This window comes from Monomorium pharaonis, chromosome 7 (genome assembly GCF_013373865.1).
Source record: "Monomorium pharaonis isolate MP-MQ-018 chromosome 7, ASM1337386v2, whole genome shotgun sequence".
NCBI lineage: Eukaryota > Metazoa > Arthropoda > Insecta > Hymenoptera > Formicidae > Monomorium > Monomorium pharaonis.
Window position 1 is genome coordinate 21,512,671 of NC_050473.1, and position 20,081 is coordinate 21,532,751.

Consider the following 20,081-nt stretch of genomic DNA (forward strand, 5'->3'; position numbering starts at 1 on the left):
AAACAAACATGGGATCTAAGCAAAGTTTCACGTTTCCTCACAAAAAATGAGCAATAAAGTATCTAAACATAAGCAAAAAATAAATAATTGTTTCCTCTATCTGCAACCCATACGGTAACACGTCTAGCACGATAGAAAAAATTATTTATCTCTTAAATCCAAAGGGAAGATAACCTACGCGATAGGTCGGATTCCTTCGATAAAATTAAAGGAATGTGGGAGGAAACAGAGAAACTTTCGACAGAGTACTCAACGTATGATTGGTCAAAAAAGAAAATTATTTTTCCAATAAGAAAACGTAGAATTCACCCACCACACAATCCTGAAAAAGAATCCTACCAATTAGAATATTTGAACCACCTACATCTAGATCCTCCCCTTGTAAGGGGATGTATACTCTGTATATATAATACCAAATCTTGAAGAAAATCAGTTAGTAGGAATAGTAATAATAGTCAGTAATAATCAGTTAGTTGAGAGTAGTTAGTTGTGAGTTCAGTTATGTTTAGAGTTTTTAGTCAGTTCAGTTATGTTTAGAGTTTTTAGTCAGTTCAGTTAATAAGAGAGTTAGTTAGTTAGTAATCATGTAGAATCAGTGCGCAAGTAAACTTTAGTGCCGTTCCATCCGGTCAAAAAATCCCTTCGATTCCAACGGATTTATTCGAGAACCAGTAATGAGTAAGTCCTACAATCACAATTTCTTTCTTTGTTTTTACGTTACTCATCTACTCCCTTCCGTTTTAATTTTTTAAGACACGTTCCTATTATTTTATAAATAATTTCTCACTTAGTGTTTTTCGACCCTCCTCTCCAGCTATCACCTTCGAAGAACTTAGTGTTCCTCGACCCTCCTCTCCAGCTATCACCTTCGAAGAACTTAGTGTTCCTCGACTCTCCTCTCCAGCTACCACCTTCAAAAAACTTAGTGTTCCTCGACTTTCCTCTCTTCCTACCCCCTTCGAAGAACTTAGTGTTCCTCGACTTTCCTCTTCTTCTATCCCCTTCGAAGAACTTAGTGTTCCTCGACCTTCTTCTCTTCCAATTACTGAAGAACATGAACACGTTCCTCAGATATTCCCAACATATTCTTTTTCTAGTTCACCTCCTCCTTCTTCAAGTTACTCTCCCATAAGTTCCCCTGAATCCGAAGACATTCCATCCCCACTCTTTCCCGCTATGCTTTATCCTCTTATGACTCCAAGCATCTCTGTTTTCCCCATCTAACCATTTAATAAACCCTTCGTTTATTTCTTTGCTCCGCGTTTACCGTTAATACTGTAGAATTAAAAAACAAAAATCTCTTTGTTTCCCTTTCTCTGCCCACCACATACTTATTTAATATTTGTACAACTATATACATACTCACTATGCATTTTAATTTCGATTATACCGTTATTACAAATTGTCAAACCACGACTTCAGCGTTTGTTTGTATTTTTTTTATTTTTTTTTATTTGTTATTAGAATAAATACTTTTGTTAATTTTATGTGAAACTTTATCATTTATTTTAATTAATAACGACCTCGCCTATCCCGAACAAAGACTACACCTGGTCCGATCCCGCGTTAAAGCGATTCAATTCGTTGACTCGAAACGGATTATAGCGGGCCTATCGGCACGTTGACCTATATTTTTGAATCACAAAAAGTGCGTTCGACCCGAGGCACATACCCTCTCTTAAACTGTGTACCTACGGGAATTCTACACGTTTTGTTACGTTCTTCCCTGCCTTACCTGTTCTCCCTGAAATATCCTTCCTACCGAATAAAGAGTTAAATCCTATAAGGCTGGACGTAACATAACCATAATACGACGTATCTAAGACATCAGACTTTATATCAATCTTACACCAGACTTTCCAGGTAGCAAGGTGTCGTCCACTGGACGTCAATAATTCGTCATTTAAGGTCGCGGACGTCATGTTACCAAATTAAGACGTAATAGTAACGTCATTTTCTGACCTATTAATTACGTCAGTCATTTATCCATCCTACAACGTATTTCGAGTTATCGATATTTCACCGAATCGAAATAGCGCTCGAAATGACAATGTATTTCGATGAGTTTTTTAATATAAACGTTTTTAAAGATATACATTATTTACAATAAGTATTTTGTATTAGGACGTTAAATAAGTAAGTGTGACATTTTTTTTTCTAAGACGTCGAAATTTCATCGATTCGTTATCGATTCGATGCTATTTCGATTAACAATTTATATATAAGTTTCCGCTAACTTTTTGATAAAATTTCGATCATGTCGATCATATATCAATGATCTGTCAATAAAATTTTGATAACTTGTCGATAAAATTTTGATTATATCGATTCCATTTCGATAATGTGTCGATAAAATTTTGATGACTTGTCGATAAAATTTCGATTATTTCAATGACATTTTGATAAAATACTGCTATTTGTACGACCAATTACAAGCTTTGCAACGAAACACTGAAAATACAGGTTAATTTTACACGAAATAACAATAAAGATTAAGTTTAATATATTTATTTCACATTATTGTACATCTTAAGCATAAACATGCATAAAAATATATAGTGTATAGAGAGTATCAAGAGATAACGCCAACCAATTAATGGATGAAGAAAGATTTTTTACATTGTAATTATATCTCAATGTGTACGGGAAATATTGGCATTCATTTTACAGAAGATAGTTTTAGCATTTTCATTTAGGAAATCCGCTTTACCAATACAAATATACTAGATTTAACGTTATCGTTTCACATCATCTTACATTATACATTATTTTTTCAGCATATATACTGCTTATATATACATATATACACATACGTAATATAATAGTGAACTGCTTGCAGTTCACTATTATTTTGTCATGTATTCTGATGACAGACCCCACATAGCACAAAAATTGCAATTACATTGTAGCAATATTGCTGCAAGATTACAATGTTGTTGCAACATTGCTGTGATGTAACTGCAATTTTTGTGTTACGTGGGACGTTGCTAAATATTTGCTGAATATCTGTTAACGGTGTTTGCAATGACAAGATATATTTCTCATTTGCTGCCTTTTTGGCAACAGAATCTGTTGCCAACATTTGTCACAGCAGAAATGGTTATCCGGGTAATATATATCTCGATTGCTAGTTGAGTCCGCGGAGAGTTTCACGGTAATGATATGATAGTTCGGGATGACGTAAGATACGTGAGGTTAGTTTTTAGTTTCTGTATGCATGTTACATCGTGGAGGAAAATACGGTTGTGCCGAATTCAAAGATTAATTAATGTACTAGGCACTGTACAATTAGATAAGTATATTACACAAAATTTTAATTTTTGGGGGGAAATAAGTATTCTGAGATAAATTAATACTTTGTGTCTTGTTTTATTTTTAGTTATTATATTAAGAGAAAGAGAGGAAGAAACGCTTTATTTGAAGTTAAAGTAAAAAAAGAATAAATAAAAAAAAGGGAACAAGTAAGGAGAGAAAGAGAGAAAAAATTAGAAATAGTTAAGAAAAGAAAAAATAAGAAGAGTAAAATAAAGTAAGTCATTTATATACACATGTAAATAAATTGTAATTAATGTGTGGTAGAAAGATTATTGTTGTTAAATTGAGAGAGAGAGAGAGAGAGAGAGAGAGAGAGAGAGAGAGAGAGAGAGAGAGAGAAAGAATTAACGGGAATTTAATTGACACGTTTGATAGAATTTTCTAAAGAGCAATAAGATTTGAAGTTTTTATAATAGTTGCTGTAGGTTGGAAGCTATCGTCTCTTTTGAGTTATTTGGCTTTACAGTTTATTAAAAAATTATGAGAATAAAAATAAAATTAAAATAATTAAAGTTTTACGTTATTGTAATAATGTAATAAATATTATTCATAGTATATTTTACGTTCCAGCCCATAGATTATTAACAAACCACGGTAGATTTCTCATTTTAAGTGTTAAAAAATTTCAATATTAAAAAAATTTTTTTTTTGACAATATAATTTATTCTTATTAACAGAATATTTTATTGTTTATAAAAAAAGGATTTTTACACGAATTTTGTAATATCACCAATTGATATACATAATACTACACAATAATTTAAATATTAAAAATTGTTAACAGTTTCAATGAGAAATGCATTATGATTCACTGATAATATAGATTGTTCCTATTTTGTGACAACGAGGATGATGCGAAAAAAACGACAAATATCTTCCCGATAACGTATCTTTATGGAACCAATCAATTATGATCTTGTTGTTCTCTACTCTCAACAAAAGATCCAAAAAGCTGAGACAACGGTCTTTTTCAGGTTCTAAAGTCTAAAAAAACTGAAGTCTCACATGGAAGCTGTTAAACATGTTGACATGTCGGTGGTTTTTGTCAGGGGTACAGATAATAAGATATCATCTACATATCGATAATAAATCGGAATTTCGAATTTTAATGCTTTCAACGCTTTGTCGTCGAGATCCTGCAACACTAGATTAGCCATAATAGGTGACAGAGGTGAGCCCATCGGAGTTCCAAATGTTTGCGTATATATTTTATTATTAAATGTGAAAAAGGTTGACGAAAGAATGAAATTAATGGCATGTATAAAATTGTCTAACGGAACGGAATTAATTCAAAGCGCTTTTGGAGGAAATGCGACTATTACAAGAGGGCCAGGCGCGGAGAGAGGAGGAGCAGACGCATCAGCAGCGGGTGTTCGTTGACACGCTACGGCAGTTACAGTTTCCCCGTGACACACAGCTAAGTCTTCCCGATAATGTTTCTTTGTCCGAGAACGCCGGTGGCGCCGCACGAATGTCCGGAGCGGACGCGTGCGCGTACGGGGATGTGCGTGCGAGCGGCTTAAAATTAAAACCCGACACCTTTGACGGGTCGGCTTCGTTGCGCGAGTTTCTTACTCAGTTTTCGCTTGTCGCGGTCGCAAATCGTTGGACCGAAGCAGAAAAGGCGGTTGTTCTGTCTTCTTGCTTGCGAGGGAAGACTCGCTCCGTTTTGGACTTTTATGCCGACGGGATTGACTCGATTTCTTTCGCGGAGCTCAAATCTAAATTAGAGTTGCGATTTAGGGAAAGTGGGCTCGCGCAAAACTTTTACTTGCAATTTACAAATCAAAAGCAGAACGCGGGCGAAGATTTTGCGACATTGGGCTCGGATTTAGAGCGGCTTTCGTGGAAAGCTTATTCGGAGTGTTCGCACGAGGTGCGGGATAAAATAGCTTGCTCGCAATTTGTTGCCGCGCTTTCGGAGGGATTTATTAAGCGTACTCTTCAGGTGAAGGGGATAGCTTTGCTTAGGGTGGCGATCGAACGCGCGAAAACATTAAAATTAATAAATCAAAGTAGTTTTTCGGGAAGGGCGTCGGGAAATTTCCGTTTCGTTCCTAAGGAGGCTTCAGGGCAAAAGAAAGAGGAAAGCGCGCAGGAAGATTCGGCGGGGAGAAATCTGGTCTCGAAGTGCGGCGATTCGTTAGGGGAGAGCGGTTTGTTTCTTTAAAATTAGAGTGCGACAGCGTGAGGACGTTGCTGTTACGAATTTGTGTTCGTTTGTGGCTGTCCATTTGTTTCGAATTTCAGAGATTTTTTTCGGAAGGCGGAATTTTTACGGAAAGCGGCAGTGGAATTCTTCAAAGAGAGAGAGCAAGAGAGAGAGAGAGTGATTTTGTTATTAAAAAGACTGCCTCGTTCACGGTTTTCGAGCTGTGGGACATAGGGCAAATGCCGAGGCAGGGACTTGAGGAATCCTTTGAGATGAAGGGTCCACGGTAATTACCTCCCTCTTGTCCGAAGAAATGAAGAGAAGGCACCGCTGAAGAGGAGTTTCTCTTCGCGGGATCGACCTTTTGAAGCTTTGGAAAACTAGCTATTTTCCAGAAAGGAAACGGGAAGAAAGTCCTTTTCGAGGCTGAATGTTGGAACCTGAAACGGCAGGCTCGGTAACTCGGACAGCAATTCGAGGTAGAGCAGGGTCGTGGTTCCTGGAACATCACGGCTGGAAAGGATCCCGAGAGGATCTTTGCGGAAGAAAGTCGGATGTTGGGGCCTGGAACGACGGGTTCGGTAACTCAGGCAGCAGCCTGAAGTAGAACAAGGTCGTGGCTTCTGAAACATCGCGAGCTTGAAGATTTTACCATGAAGCTGGATGTTGGAACCAAAAACGATGGGTTCGGTAACTCAGGTAGCAACCTGAGGTAGAACAAGATCGTGGCTCCTGGAGCATCGCAGCTAGAAGTTTTCTTCGATACCTAGTTGTCGGGACGACAACTTGTGAAGAAGAAGGGGGCAGTGTTACGCCCCTACCTGTTTGATCGGTTAGTTGTTCTGACCGATCGATATATTGATTTTTTCCAAGAGGAGCGTTGTCAACTGTCGTCGGCTTGACAACGCAGATTAAAACTATGAGTTGAATCTCGGTCTCGCGCTTGAACTGACTATTCTTTGGAGAATAAAACTGTTCGTTTTTTGAGTTAAAAGAGTGTTTGAATCTCGGTCTCGCGCTTGAACTGACTATTCTTTGGAGAATAAAACTGTTCGTTTTTTGAGTTAAAAGAGTGTTTTTTTATTTCCACGAGCGCGCGCGTAACAGTATTATGACTGAAGAGGACTAAGTATAGTCGAAACGTTTCTTTAACACAATGTTATTAGTCGCGTTTATAATGTTATACCTTGCGGTATAACAAATAATTTTTGCCGTACCTTGCGGTGCGACAAAAGATCTTTATGGATTCGTTGCTGCCCAAGGAGTAGGAACTCGCGGAAAGGCGGCTTTTGTTGGCAGGGTCCACAAATCACTGACTCATTGATTTTATGTTAATTTAATAAACGGTTTATTTTTCTTGCGATACACAATAGTTGCGGTCGGCGAAGGTGCCGCGTCGTGTTACACTGAGTTGATTAGATACGGCGCATGACTCAAAGATAGCGCGTCGTATCTTTCTTCGCTTGAGGTCTGCCGCGGCTAAGTCCCAAACTCTTTCGTATTCTAATCGTGCGGTCCGTACGTATCGGTTTGATTATCTAATGTCAGATCCCGCGGCCCGATGTTCGGCAGCGGCTTAAATAGTGCCGCGGATTTGATATAATAGTGGGACAACGGGCCCTCCGCATGACCATATATGGTCATTCCTACGCGCTTTCGGCGCGCGGGAAATATTCGCGAGCTTAGCAACAATTGCCAAAACGCAAGTATGCATTTCCGGTGGCATGAATGTTGCTAAGCTGGCTTCGCTAATTCCTTAAGGTGGCTGGTGCGTTGACCAGTGCGATGACCGGCCGGCAGCGCACAAGGCATATGTCACTTGACACCTCGTGATAGCGAGCCTTCCTCGGCGAGTTATATAATATCTTTTCTTAGTTTAATTTTAATATTTTATATTCTATATTTTATCTTATTATTTCATTGGTTGCGAGTGCTTCGCTCACACCATCCCTCCCCCGTTGGAAAACAAAAACGGAGGTACGGAGTTTTTGTCTATCGCAATTAAAACCGCGTGCTATTGCTACGCTTTAAAATAGATCTGGGAATTGTATATTCCGCATCTATATCTAATGTGACTTGCTTCTCAGGGCTATTTCGTTTTTTCTTTTTTATTACAATAACGATTATTATTACTGTATTATTACAATAGTATTATTACAATAATTGTTCCGCTGGTAGCCGTTGGATAGATAAAATTCGGTGACTGAAAAATTGAATTTGATTCTTTATTTAATTTTTGTCCATTTCAATAATTTTTTTGTTTAAGTCCTCTAATTTTGAGGAATGTATGACAATGTTTTTTAATTTTATTGGTTGCACTGAATCTGTGCTTAGTTTTGTTTTGTTCCCTAGTATTGAAATACTGTACTGCGGTAGATACGTTTCTATTTCCGTATCGTGTGACAATTTAGGTGACTTTATTATTGTGTCTTCCGTCATTAATTTGCAGTTACTCTTCAATGTTATTTTACCCGTTTTTTCAATAACTTCCTTTATCTGACCGTGGTCTTTACAGTATAATGTTATAGTTTGTTTTTCCTGTACGGAATATAGCCATGAGTGCGAGTCGCTTAATGCTATCCAAAAACTATAGTTAGATGCTATGTTTTTAATATTACAATTTTCGTGATACCTATCGGTTTCTAGAAATATTTTGACTTCGCACACGGAGTGCGGATTAATCCTATTTGCAGGATAGTTTCGCTCGCATAGGTAATCTTTATTTATTTTTATACAATTTTGTAGATCGATACGCGACAAAGTTATATACGAATGCTGATCCCCGTCTATTGCTATGGTAGGATAACTGATATTTATTATTGAAAATGTGTTGTTTCGCTCTAGCACAGGTAGTACAATTACATTTAATATTCCGTATTTAGACGCTGATATTAATGAAAAACGCAAAGTCGTGTATACATTTGTGCTATCGCAGTACGCGCTTACAATTGCAAATTTTTCAATGGTTGACCATTCCTCTTGGTTCGCTCTAAACGGAAAATAGAGTCCTTCCGGGAGTTGGGAGTTCGCGTCTTTAAGCAATTGTATTATGTGGTCTATAGGCGTTAGTCTAGGGTGCATCATACCCTTTTTTAATAATGTGACGTAATCTAAAATGTCTTCCGCATTGCGAGTTAAATCTGATAGTACGGTGTTGTTAATTATAAAATTCAATTGTATGTTGTTTGCGCGTTCGCTTTCTAGTAATTCTAGCTTTAAGTTTTTGGTCGCGTTCGCGAGGAGGTATTCGTTATGTTGTACCGTCTTTTCAGTCTCGTCGATGTGTGCTATAGTCGCCTGCATTATTTTTAGTTGATTTTGTACTACGTGCTTTGTTGATTGTGCGTCGTGTAGCATTGCGAGTTGCTCGTCAATTACTTTTTTGTCGTCGGCATCCATGGTACCGAGTAGCGATTTGGCTATTGAGCCTACTTCGTCGATTAGTCCTCGTTTTTGTACTGTCGGCGTCTTATATGTATCAGTTATACGGAGGATCAGTCGGTTTTTTCCTTTAGTATTCTTTTGTTATGGTGGCGTTGAAGTTGTCGCATATGGCTTTATTCATTACCGCTACGATTCTACATAAATTGTCTGTTTTTTTTTACATATTTTTCAATTTGCGTCAGTCTTCTTGATAAAGACGCAGTGTTTATTTTAATTATTAATTTCCATTGCGATTCTATTTGTCGAAGTCTTCCTATTTTTTCATAGTATATCCCCGGATGATGGGTGAATTTTTCCACTTTCCACTACGGCGTGTCGCTTCCTTGAGCTGTTGTCGCCAGGTAGATACATGTGAGAAGTCCCCTGCAAAGTGGTTTATCATTACTACCTCGCATCTTATTAATCAGTATTATTTTATCTTGTCGACGTTATGCCCTTCTTTAATTGTGCGTGATGGATTACTCCGGTTGATGGTTTTTCAATCTGGTGAGTTTAATTTTATTTATTATTATTATATTTTCTTTTTGTTATTACTGTTTAATAAAGGGTTTGAGGCGATTTACGTGAACGCGAATTGTCCGTCTTCCCTTTTTTACCGTGTAATTGACGTGCGAATGCTTTTCGGTAATAGTATAGGGTCCGGTCCATTGTGCGTCCAATTTCTTAAAATGTCCTCGGCGAAGTGTTTCGTCAAAGAGTAGGACTTTATCGCCGATTTTATAATTGGTTTCCTTTACGGATCGGTCGTAATAGTTCTTCAACTTTTGTTTTTCGTCCCTTATGTTATCTTTGGCGATGCTATTAGTGGCACGTAGTCTCTCCCGTAGCTCAGGCGCATAGTCATCGTAGCTATATGTTCTTTTCGGCGGCTTGGCTAGCGTTGTCGGTAACTCGGGAGGATGGCCGTAAATTAATTCGAAGGAGGTATACCCTGTTGCGATGGAGTGAGTCCCAGATGCGCACAGTAATAAACGGACACAGCAAGCTGAGTGAAACGGACACAGTAACACACGGACACAAACCAAACGGACACAGTAATAAACGGACACAGTGCGAAACGGACACAGTAACAAACGGACACAGTGCGAAACGGACACAGTAACAAACGGACACAGACTAAATGCGCACAGAGCGAAACGGACACAGTACGAAACGGACACAGACCAAATGCGCACAGAGCGAAACGGACACAGTGCGAAACGGACACAGACCAAATGCGCACACTGCACATGCGCACGGACCAAATGCATACACGGAAAGTCGCAAACCCATGTGATGCAGTGAATGCTTTGCACGCACACACACACACACACACACACACACACACGGGGGGTGCAAGTGGGGCCTTTGGCCCCCCTCCCGCACCCACCCCGTCCAAGTCGCTAACCTATGTGGACTTTACTCTGCTTGCAATGTACATAGATTGCATTTGGTCCGTGCGCACGTGCAGTGTGCGCATTTGGTCTGTGTCCGTTTCGCTCTGTGCGCATTTGGTCTGTGTCCGTTTGTTACTGTGTCCGTTTGTTACTGTGTTCGTTTGTTACTGTGTCCGTTTGGTCTGTGTCCGTTTATTACTGTGTCCGTTTGGTCTGTGTCCGTTTGTTACTGTGTCCGTTTGTTACTGTGTCCGTTTATTACTGTGTCCGTTTGGTCTGTGTCCGTTTGTTACTGTGTCCGTTTATTACTGTGCGCATCTGGGACGCTCCCGTTGCGATGTGGTATTATAAGTGTAGTTAGCGTACGGAATCCACTCGTCCCAGTCCGTTTGATCCTTATTAATAAAATGCCTTAGATACTCTACTAAGGTTCGATGCGATCTTCTAATATGCCATTGCTCTCAGGATGATAAGCTGTCGTCTGTATCTTCTTTATTTTGAGCAGTCTGCAAGTATTCTTAAATACTTCGCTCATAAAATTAGTTCCTTGATCTGTTAATATACATTCTGGAATTCCATATTCTAGAACGATTTTCGTCACGAATGCCTTACTTTACGGTATTCGCTTCTTGGTTAGGAAGGGGCATAGCCTTACTAAATTTCGTTAGGTGGTCCTGAAATGTCAGCAGGTACCGATTTTCGTTTTTTGTTAAGGTTAACGGTCCTACGAAATCCAGCGCGCATTTTTCAAATAGTCGGCTTGGTGTATCGGTGATAACTAGCGGTGCTTTAATTCTGCGAGAGAGTTTGTTCTTCTTGCAGAGTTCGCATTTCTTTACGTATCTCTCTACGTCGGCTGTTAATCCATGCCAATTGTGTTTTCAGGCGTATTCCTCTTTATTGTTCGCTCGATTCCTTGATGTCCTCCTGTGGAGGCATCGTGATACTCGTATAAAATTTGTTTCTTTTCTTCTTCAGTATACTTTCGTTATTTTTTATCGGCGTGCTTAATTGTGTGTGTACACTGTCCTCTTTGAGCGCGAGGATCTTATCAAAGTCTTCCGTAACGTGAGCCTCCCGCTTCACGTTTCGACTCAGCGCGTTCGTGTTTGCTCGATCTGCTTTGTGTATGATTTCATAATCATACTCTTCTAATTTAGTCGCCATCGAATCAGTCGTGATCGGGGTCATTTACACTAAATAACCATGTGAGTGGCTTATGGTCCGTCACTATTTGAATTTTACGCCGTATACATATGGGCGGAAATGTTTGACAGCCCATACAATGGCTAGCAACTCCTTTTCGGTAGTGCTATAATTTTGCTCCGCGCGATTTAATACTCGGCTTGCGTAAGCAATAGGACAGTCGCTACCTACCGGTCCCTGTGACAGGACTGCTCTGATTGCATAGTCGGAAGCATCTGTGGACACGTTGAATTCTGTTGTGAAATCCGAATATTGTAAACACGGGTGCCGTCATCAGCTTTTCTTTTAATGTACTGAACGCTATCTGCTGTTCGGTAGTCCAGACAAACTTTCGGTTTTCTTAGTTAGCTTCGTCATGGGTTAAGTAATTTGGAAAGTCACTGTTAAATTTTCGGTAGTAACCAGCAAGTCCGATGAAGGATTGAATGTCCTTGACCTTGCGTAGTTCCGGAAAATCTTTTATTGTCTGTAATTTTCAGGGATCGGGTGCTATCCCGTCTCAGAAATAATATGGCCTAGGTAATTTACCTCTTTTCGTAGGAACTCACACTTATCGGGTTGTAACTTTAGATTAGTTTCCCGTAGGCGTAGTAGCACTTCTTTTAAGCGCTTGTTATGCTCCTGTAGACTTGAGCTGTATATTACAATGTCATCTAAATATACGAGGCATCTAAGTCCTTGCATTCCAGTAAGCACTGAATTCATTAGTCTCTGGAATGTGGCTGGCGCGTTTTTAAGTCCGAACGGCATCCGATTGTACTCGTAGTGTTCATACGATGTCGAGAATGCTGTTTTCGGCTTATCTTGCTCGGCTATGAGTATCTAGTGATACCCTGACGCTAGGTCTAACGTCGTGAATATTTGGCGTTTCCTAATTGGTCCAATATTTCATCGATATTTGGCAGTGGAAATGAATCGCCAATTGTCAGATCATTCAATTTCCGAAAATCGATTACTATTCGGAGTCGTGGTTTTCCAGTCGAGTCAGCTTTTTTCGGCACAACTAGTAAGGGTACGTTCCACTGGCTCGTACTAGTGCGGATAATGCCATTTTTCAGTATTTCCTTTATTTGTGTATTCACTTCCTCCTTATGTTTGGCGAGAGGCGATACGGTCGCATCGTATCGCATCACCGGCGCGGCATCGGCTCGCGTGCTGATCTCGTGTTTCACTGTTGAAGTGCACGTTAGAGGTTCTCCATTCAAATGGAATATATCCTGGATTCGTTGCATATCCTGTTGAGTGCCTGTCGTTCCTTTGGATTGAGATGCCGTGTGCGTAATGCGTTCTCCGCGGGGAAGCTTGTTTTGCAGTCCGTTTCGGATGTCACGACATAGACTTGTTGCATGTTATCTTCTTTGATATCTTCCAAGGTAACGATCGGTGTGGTGATTTCTATTTCTACTGTTTATTCGTGGTGTTAATTATGCTTATTGGGCACATGTAGTTTTTTGGCTCTACCATGCATCTTCCAATATGAATGCCTGGCAAAGTTTCTTTGGCTCGGATTACTCCGATTTTGTTTCTGTTTGTTACTGCACAAACAATGGTTTCACTGCGCGGTTTTCAAAACAATTTTGTGATACGCTTTAAGTTGCAGGGTGACGTCTTCTATGGTCACCGTTATTTCCATAATCGCATGATACATGCTGTTTGCGCAGGAAATCGAGGCTGATTATTCCCTCGTATTCCATAAGGAAATCGTACTTTATCACATAAATGGCGTGTTTAATTTCTCGCTTGCCTACCTTAATAGTGGCTTGCATCTTTCCGATAGTATGCACTTGGTGGCCAGTTATTCCTACCAGTGCTACTTTTTCGGGATAGATTCTCGTTTTCCTTTTAAGTTTTTTACCTTTATTAAAAAGAGCTTTGCGCCTGAAATGAACAACATGTCGAGTTCGCCAGCGCGCGTTTCTTTGATTGGGAGCGTAATTAGGTCAAGACCATCGCATCGTGTCTCGTCTTACGTGCGTCACATGATACGCTCGAGCGCGCGTACTCTGCTATCGCTCGTCTCTTTTTCTTCCTCGCTACTATGTTGGGAATCGGAGTTCTTTTCTGCGTTATCGCTTTCTTCTTCGCTCCCGTTGTCTCTGCGCTTTGCGTCTTTCTTTGCGCGTTCGTTGTCTTTGCCTTAGGCCGTCCGTGGAGATCCCAACACCTCGTTGCGAGTATGTCCGCGCTTTTTGCAATGTTTGCAATGTTTGTCTATTGCATTTATGCATTTGTCGGGTTGTGGCAGGGCGTATCGGTTACTGCTCCTGTTATTCCGGCAATCCTTTCTATAGTGGCCATATTTGCCGCAATTTCGGCAACGGGCATTTGACTTGTCGTCGTGTCTCGGCGAGTCGGGTTTCCGTCTCGTATTACTCACGGCGGGACCCTTGATTCTTTCTTCTGCGCTTGCGGCTGCTATCGCGTTCTGCAGCGTAGCGTGTCCGCGCGATTGGACTACCGCCCTTGTATCCTCGCGTAGTCTATTTGATAGTTTTCTAATGCTTGCTGCTGCAGCATTTTTAGAATGATGCGCTTATGCTCTGCCGTGTATTGTTGTCGGCCTTCGATCATTGACTCGTACAAGTCTATCGTGAGCGTATATACTTATCTGTATGTAGTCCGTAAGCTCGAGCGCTTTCCCCAGACCTTTGCTTCAGGTTATTAAAATCGAGCTGCAAATGCGTCGTGCTTCGTTTGCTTGCATAACATGCTTCCAGTTCCGTTTTTAATTGTACGAAATTGCTTATCTTTTGCGTCTGGAAGTCTAAAATGGCGTGTCCTTTTAATTTAGTGCATAATATTGCTGCTAATAAAGATACTTCGTCCGACGGGTCTATATTTTTGATCGCGTAGATCATTGCATTCAGAAATTCTTGCAATTTATTTGCGTTGCCATCGAACTCGGGTATCATGCCGCCGAACTACTTTTAACGACCAAAACTCCGCGGCCTCTCTGTCGGCGCACGTCGTCGTCTGGGTATTCGAAAGCGGTGGTTTTTGCCGGCGTTCGCGAATTCGTCTTTCGCACCTCGTCGATTCGGCGGTCAGTCTTCTGACTTTGTGCATCATTGCGCGTAGGGCTTCCCTTATTTCCTGCACGTTTTCTCTTTGCGTAACAATTGTGCGTGCGGTTCTTGGGCATTGTGCTGAATTCTCGTGCAAGTTCTGTATCTCTTGTTCTGCATCGGCGATGAACTGTTGAATTTCTGTTTGCTCGTCGTTATTCATAGCGTTTGTTTGGAAAAATTCCGCTGGGTCGAAAATGTCGGACGCGTAGGAATGAGTGAGTGAAATTCGACTCGTGATGAAAACGCGGCTAGGGGTTGCGGATCTCGTACGGTCTCGTCCGTCGTTCTACACGGTGTGTTGTTGTGTCGCGTTGGGTTCGTTATAGTGAAATAAACTCGCGTCGAGGTTTGCGAATGGGAATTCTCGTTCGCGAAAGACGTTTTTAGGTAGCTCGTTATCGTACGGGCTAGTTTCCTACGGATTCTATCGCGTGCTTCTATGAAGTCTTGTGCGCAATACTGAATAGCTCGGGTGGCTTGCTCGCTATGTAACCACGAGTCGTTTGCTATAGTGGCATCGTTATTTTCCGACATTCACGCCTATTAGTTACGTTTACAATAACCGCTTTTTCGATTACCAGGGGATCAGCACGTTACGCTATTAGGGCTTATCGCTTTGTCTTCGTATAAGTTTTTACAGAATTGTGTTTCGACTTACAATAACGCTGCGCTTCGCTCCATGCCGTCAGCTGTGTGTAGTGTGGTAGGTCGGTGCTCCGGTGTCGCTGATAACGCTGCGTTAGGTGTTGGGCCGTGGCTGAGTTCCGCTCAATGGGCTCGTTCGTTCAGCTGATCCTTGATGTCCAGCTGCTCTCGGCTCGTGACGTAAGTCCCTTGGCCTTTGATTGTAGTTGACTTCGTAAATGCTCCTTCCGCAGTCGTATCCCACCGCTGTCACCAATTTTGTTGTACCTTGCGGTGCAACAAAATAATTTTGCCGACCTTGCGGTGCACAAATAATCTTATTGGGTTTGTTGCTGCCTTAGGAATAAGAACTCGCGAAAGGAGGTTTCGTGGCAGGGTCCTCGAGTGACCAACACACTTGTTATTAGAATTAACGAAAGAAGTGTTTATTCTCTGTAGTACAAGGGAGTTCTTACACTTGCGATCGGCGAAGGTGCCGTGTCGTTTTACTCAGAGGTGATAAGATACGGCGCGCGGCTCTGAGATAGCGCACTGTGTATATTCGCTCGCTCGAGATGCGTTGACTAACAAGGGAAGTATCACAAGTGTCCGACGCCAATTTGATTTTCCTTGAAATATGTTGTCAAACACACAAATCTAAGAGACACGTATTTTTTTTATGAGCGGAGTTTCATGTTTAGAGGGTGAAACACCCCTTTGAAAAAAAAACAATTTTTCTTTCGGAGCGAATATCATCGGAAGTATAAAAGATAGAAAAAAATTTTTTTAATAAAAGTACGGTTTCAAGAGTATTTTAAATTTGTAAAGAAAAAAAAATTTTTTTAATTTTTTGTTTAACAAAACACCTCCTACCATTATTTTTTTTTAAATAAAAAAATTTTTTGCTATATAAAGGATTTCTTTTTTCTAAATTCAACCACGTATATTACAGTTATGTTACGAAATATCTTTTTGAGAATTAATTATAAAGATTTCCGTATATAAGCTATCCGTGCTCATATGCGCTTTGTATTGTAGCGTGCGCGCCGCGGAAATGAAAGACACTTTTATAATGTAAAACCAAGCAGCTTTATTCACGCGTCCGACAAGGCTCGAGACCGAGATTCAACTCGTTGTTTACACGCGTCGTCAAGCGCTCGTCAGCTGACAACGCTCGGTCCAGGAAATCAATAGTATTGATCCGTCTTCGAACAGCTGAGTCGCGGTCGCGGAGTATACCGGGCGACGCACGCAACACTGCCCCCCTTCTTCTAGATTGTCGTCCCGACAATCAGGGAAACAGTTTTAGCGCTCTCCGCAGAAGACTCCCTCGGTTCCCGGACGATTTCCTGCTCTTCCCGAGCTGCTGCAACGGGTTCCCGAGCCACGTCCACCGAATTTTTTCGTCCCCTGCAAGGACTACCACGGGCATCCTCTCACGCCGAGCTCATCCAGCTCTCACGCAGGATCTCCCGAATCCTCCCGCGTCCCCGTGCTCCACCCCTTGCGATACTGTCCTCGACGTCGGATCTTGTGCACTTCTTTCTTCTCTTTTCAGGATCGGGGGGGGAATTTATCTCCGTGGACCCAACGCTTTAAAAAGCTCCCCGTCCTCTGTCTCGGCATTTGCCCTAAGTTCCACGGGAAAACACGGTCAAAAACCGTGGATGAGGCAGTCTTCTTCCCTACAAGTAGCGACCTCCTTCCGAAAGAGATCCCTCTTCGTCCCCCTTCTTCTAAAAGAAACTGCTCTCCGAAGAGCAACTGAAACACACAAGAAACAAACAGAACAAAAAACACAAAACATGAACTAAAATTGACTTCAAAACAGTGTTAACAGAATAAACCCCCTATTTCGTATTCGGGCTCGGATTCGTATCGGTTCGATTTAAACACATCGGCTTCACTCCCTCTCCATGAAAGGAGCCAAACGGTTTGCATGAACGACTTTATTTCTATGAATCTCCGAATACAATACAATACATCATTCAATTTGTTGACTATCTTCCACGGACCGTTCCAAGAACTCTGCAACTTAGGAGCTCTTCCAGGGAACCGTCGAGGATCGAAGAACCATACTTTCTGCCCTGGTTCGAAATTTACTTGTCTAGTCCGTTGGTCATACCAAAACTTAGCATTTTTGGAGCTAATTGAAAGACGCTCTCGAGCGAAACGATGCATCAAATCTAATCTCTGCCTCAATCTGAAAATGAAATCAGTCCCTCTTCTTTCTTGGAAGAAGGAGGGTTGCTCTAAGAAGATCTAGAGGCAAACGTAAATCTTGTCCCAAATACATTTCCGCAGAGAAGCTCCAGTTGCTTCCTGCTTTGACGAACGAAAAGCCAAAAGATAAAGTGAAATCCAACGATCCCAATCCTTCTGGTTTTCAGAAATGAATTTCGCCAAATAATCAAGAATTGTGCGATGTTGACGCTCGACTTGTCCATCAGACTGTGGATGAAGAGGAGTCGTACGCGTCTTCTTCCATCCCTAGAAGCAAAGACATCTCCTTGAAAAGACTACATTCAAAATTCCTTCCTGATCCGTGTGAAGCTCCAAGGAATTCCGTGTCGAGAAAATACTTGATCCACAAGTGATCTTGCAATGGTACTAGCTCTTTTATTCTTTAAGGGAATAGCTTCTGGCCATTTAGTAAAACAATCCACTACCACTAGGAGATACTTATTTCCTGAAGAAGAAACCGGCAGAGGACCCAGAATATCGACTTGTATCCTCTCGAAAGGTGCGCCAACATTGTAAATTTCCAAGGGAGACTTTCCCTTCCCAATGGGCCCTTTTCTAGCAACGCATACCTACAAGAGGCACACCATCTCTCCACGTCCTTTTATGGGCTGGTTAGCCCAATAAAAATGCTTTCGTATTGTCTGAAGGGTCTTATTGACACCGAAATGTCCCCCTGAAGGTGAATCATGGGCTTCTTCAAGAATTTCCTGAACTTTATGCCGTGGCACACACAATTTGAAAATATCTCTCCGCAAGTTCGGGAAATCCATTTCTTATGAAGAACTCCGTCAATCAAAAACAATGAATCCCAATAAGACCAATAAATCTTCAAGGAAGGTTCGCCTGAAGCAACTTCTTGCCAATTAGGCGTCTCAGCCTCCTAGCATGAATTATCATAGAAACAACAGAATCCTGAAGCTGCTCTGAACGCCATTCCTGAAGTTCCTTATTTGAAAAGATTAAACGTCCCAAAATCTCTTCCTTTGAAGATTCCTCATTTAATTCCACCTTTATGCAGTATCGACATAAGTCTCCAAACATGGTCGTCTCGAGAGTCCATCGGCGTTTTTGTGCACCTTTCCGCTCCGATAAAGATATCAAAATCGTACTGCTGAGGCGTTCTACCCATCTTGCTAGCTGTCCTTCAAAATTCCGAAGGACATCAGCCAACGAGAGAAACATGGTCGGTCCTCACTAAAAACTTTCGTCCATAAAGATAGTGATGGAAAGACTTTACTGAATCCACGACAGCAAGAAGTTCACGACGGGTAACGCAATAATTCCGCTCCGTCTTACTGAAAATCCGACTGTAGTAAGCGATGACTTTTTCCTCTTCTCCTGCAACTGAGAAAGAACAGAGCCCGATGCCATGATCGAGGCATCGGTATCTAAAATAATTGTCCTTCCCCGAAGGAAAAGGAAAAGACAAAACCGGAGGGACTGTTAATAAACGTTTTAATTCTCAAAAGCCTGTTGGCATTCAGAGGACCAAAGAATTAACGTTTTCCTCTGTTAAATTATACAAAGGCTTTGCTAAAACAGCAAAATTTTTTCAAATTTTCTATAATACGAGCAAAATCCAAGAAAAACTTCGTACCTGCTTCCGATTTTTCGGAAGAGGCCAATCTTTAACCGAAGAAACTTTTCAGGGTCAGTTGCAACCCCCTCTGCTGAAATAACATGACCTAAAATTTAACTTCCTTTTAAGGAAACTACATTTACTAGGATTAAACTTTAAATTAGCTCTTTTCAACTGAATAAAAACTTCTTTCAAATTGAGCAATCATTCTTTAAAATTTTTCCCGAAAACAATTACATCATCAAGATAAACAAAGCACTTCTTTGAAATAATCCTTCAATAATTTCCATCAAGCGTTCAAATGTAGCAGGGGCGTTACAAGACCAAAAGGCATAACTGTGAATTGCCACAGACCATTTCCGATAGAAAAGCAGTCTTTCACGATCCTTAGGGTCTAGGCTTACCTGCCAATATCCACTTTTAAGATCCATGTACAGAACCACGATTCCCCGTTAAACAATCCAAAATGTTATCAATTCTTGGAAGCGGAAAAGAATCTTTATGGTCACAGCATTTAATTCTGGAAGTCGACACCAAACCTTATCGTACCGTCCTTCTTTTTGACCATAACTGCTGGAGAAACTCAAGGACTATTTGATTCCTCTATTACTTTATGGGCTTTTATATCTTCCAAAATTTTATTCACTTTCGCGTTAAATGAAGGGGAATCTCGTCGAGGTACTGCTTAAATAGGGCGAGAATCACACAATTTTATGTTATGCGACAAAACATTACAATTACCAGCAATAATCTTTTCAGAAAATACACAAGAAAATTCAGACAAGAAATTCGAAAACATTTGTTTTTGAGAAAATTCAAGTTCTTGAGAACTTTCTTCAAAAATCCGCAAAAGAGGATCGGAGAGCCGAGCAGGGCATTCCTCAATCCGAGAACAAATTTGCCCGCGCTTCTCCGCCTCGCTGCCCGTTAAACCGAGGGCGCTTTCAAACAGACCGTCGAAGAATTCCCGCCTCAGAGAGAAAATCCACTCCGAGTATACATTCGTCGCTTATCTCCGCGACATAACACAATAAATTAACACAAAATTTACCTAAAGAATTTCAACAGTAATA

General features: G+C 40.9%; 1 long non-coding RNA gene across 1 annotated transcript; it reads right to left on the reverse strand.

Annotated features, from left to right (window-relative positions):
* Window positions 1–8,992: 8,992 nt before the first annotated feature.
* Window positions 8,993–15,429, reverse strand: LOC118646445. Its single transcript, XR_004964024.1, has 2 exons — window positions 15,220–15,429; window positions 8,993–9,274 (listed from the first exon to the last, which is right to left on the reverse strand). It is a non-coding gene; the product is annotated as an uncharacterized LOC118646445 (long non-coding RNA).
* Window positions 15,430–20,081: the final 4,652 nt, after the last annotated feature.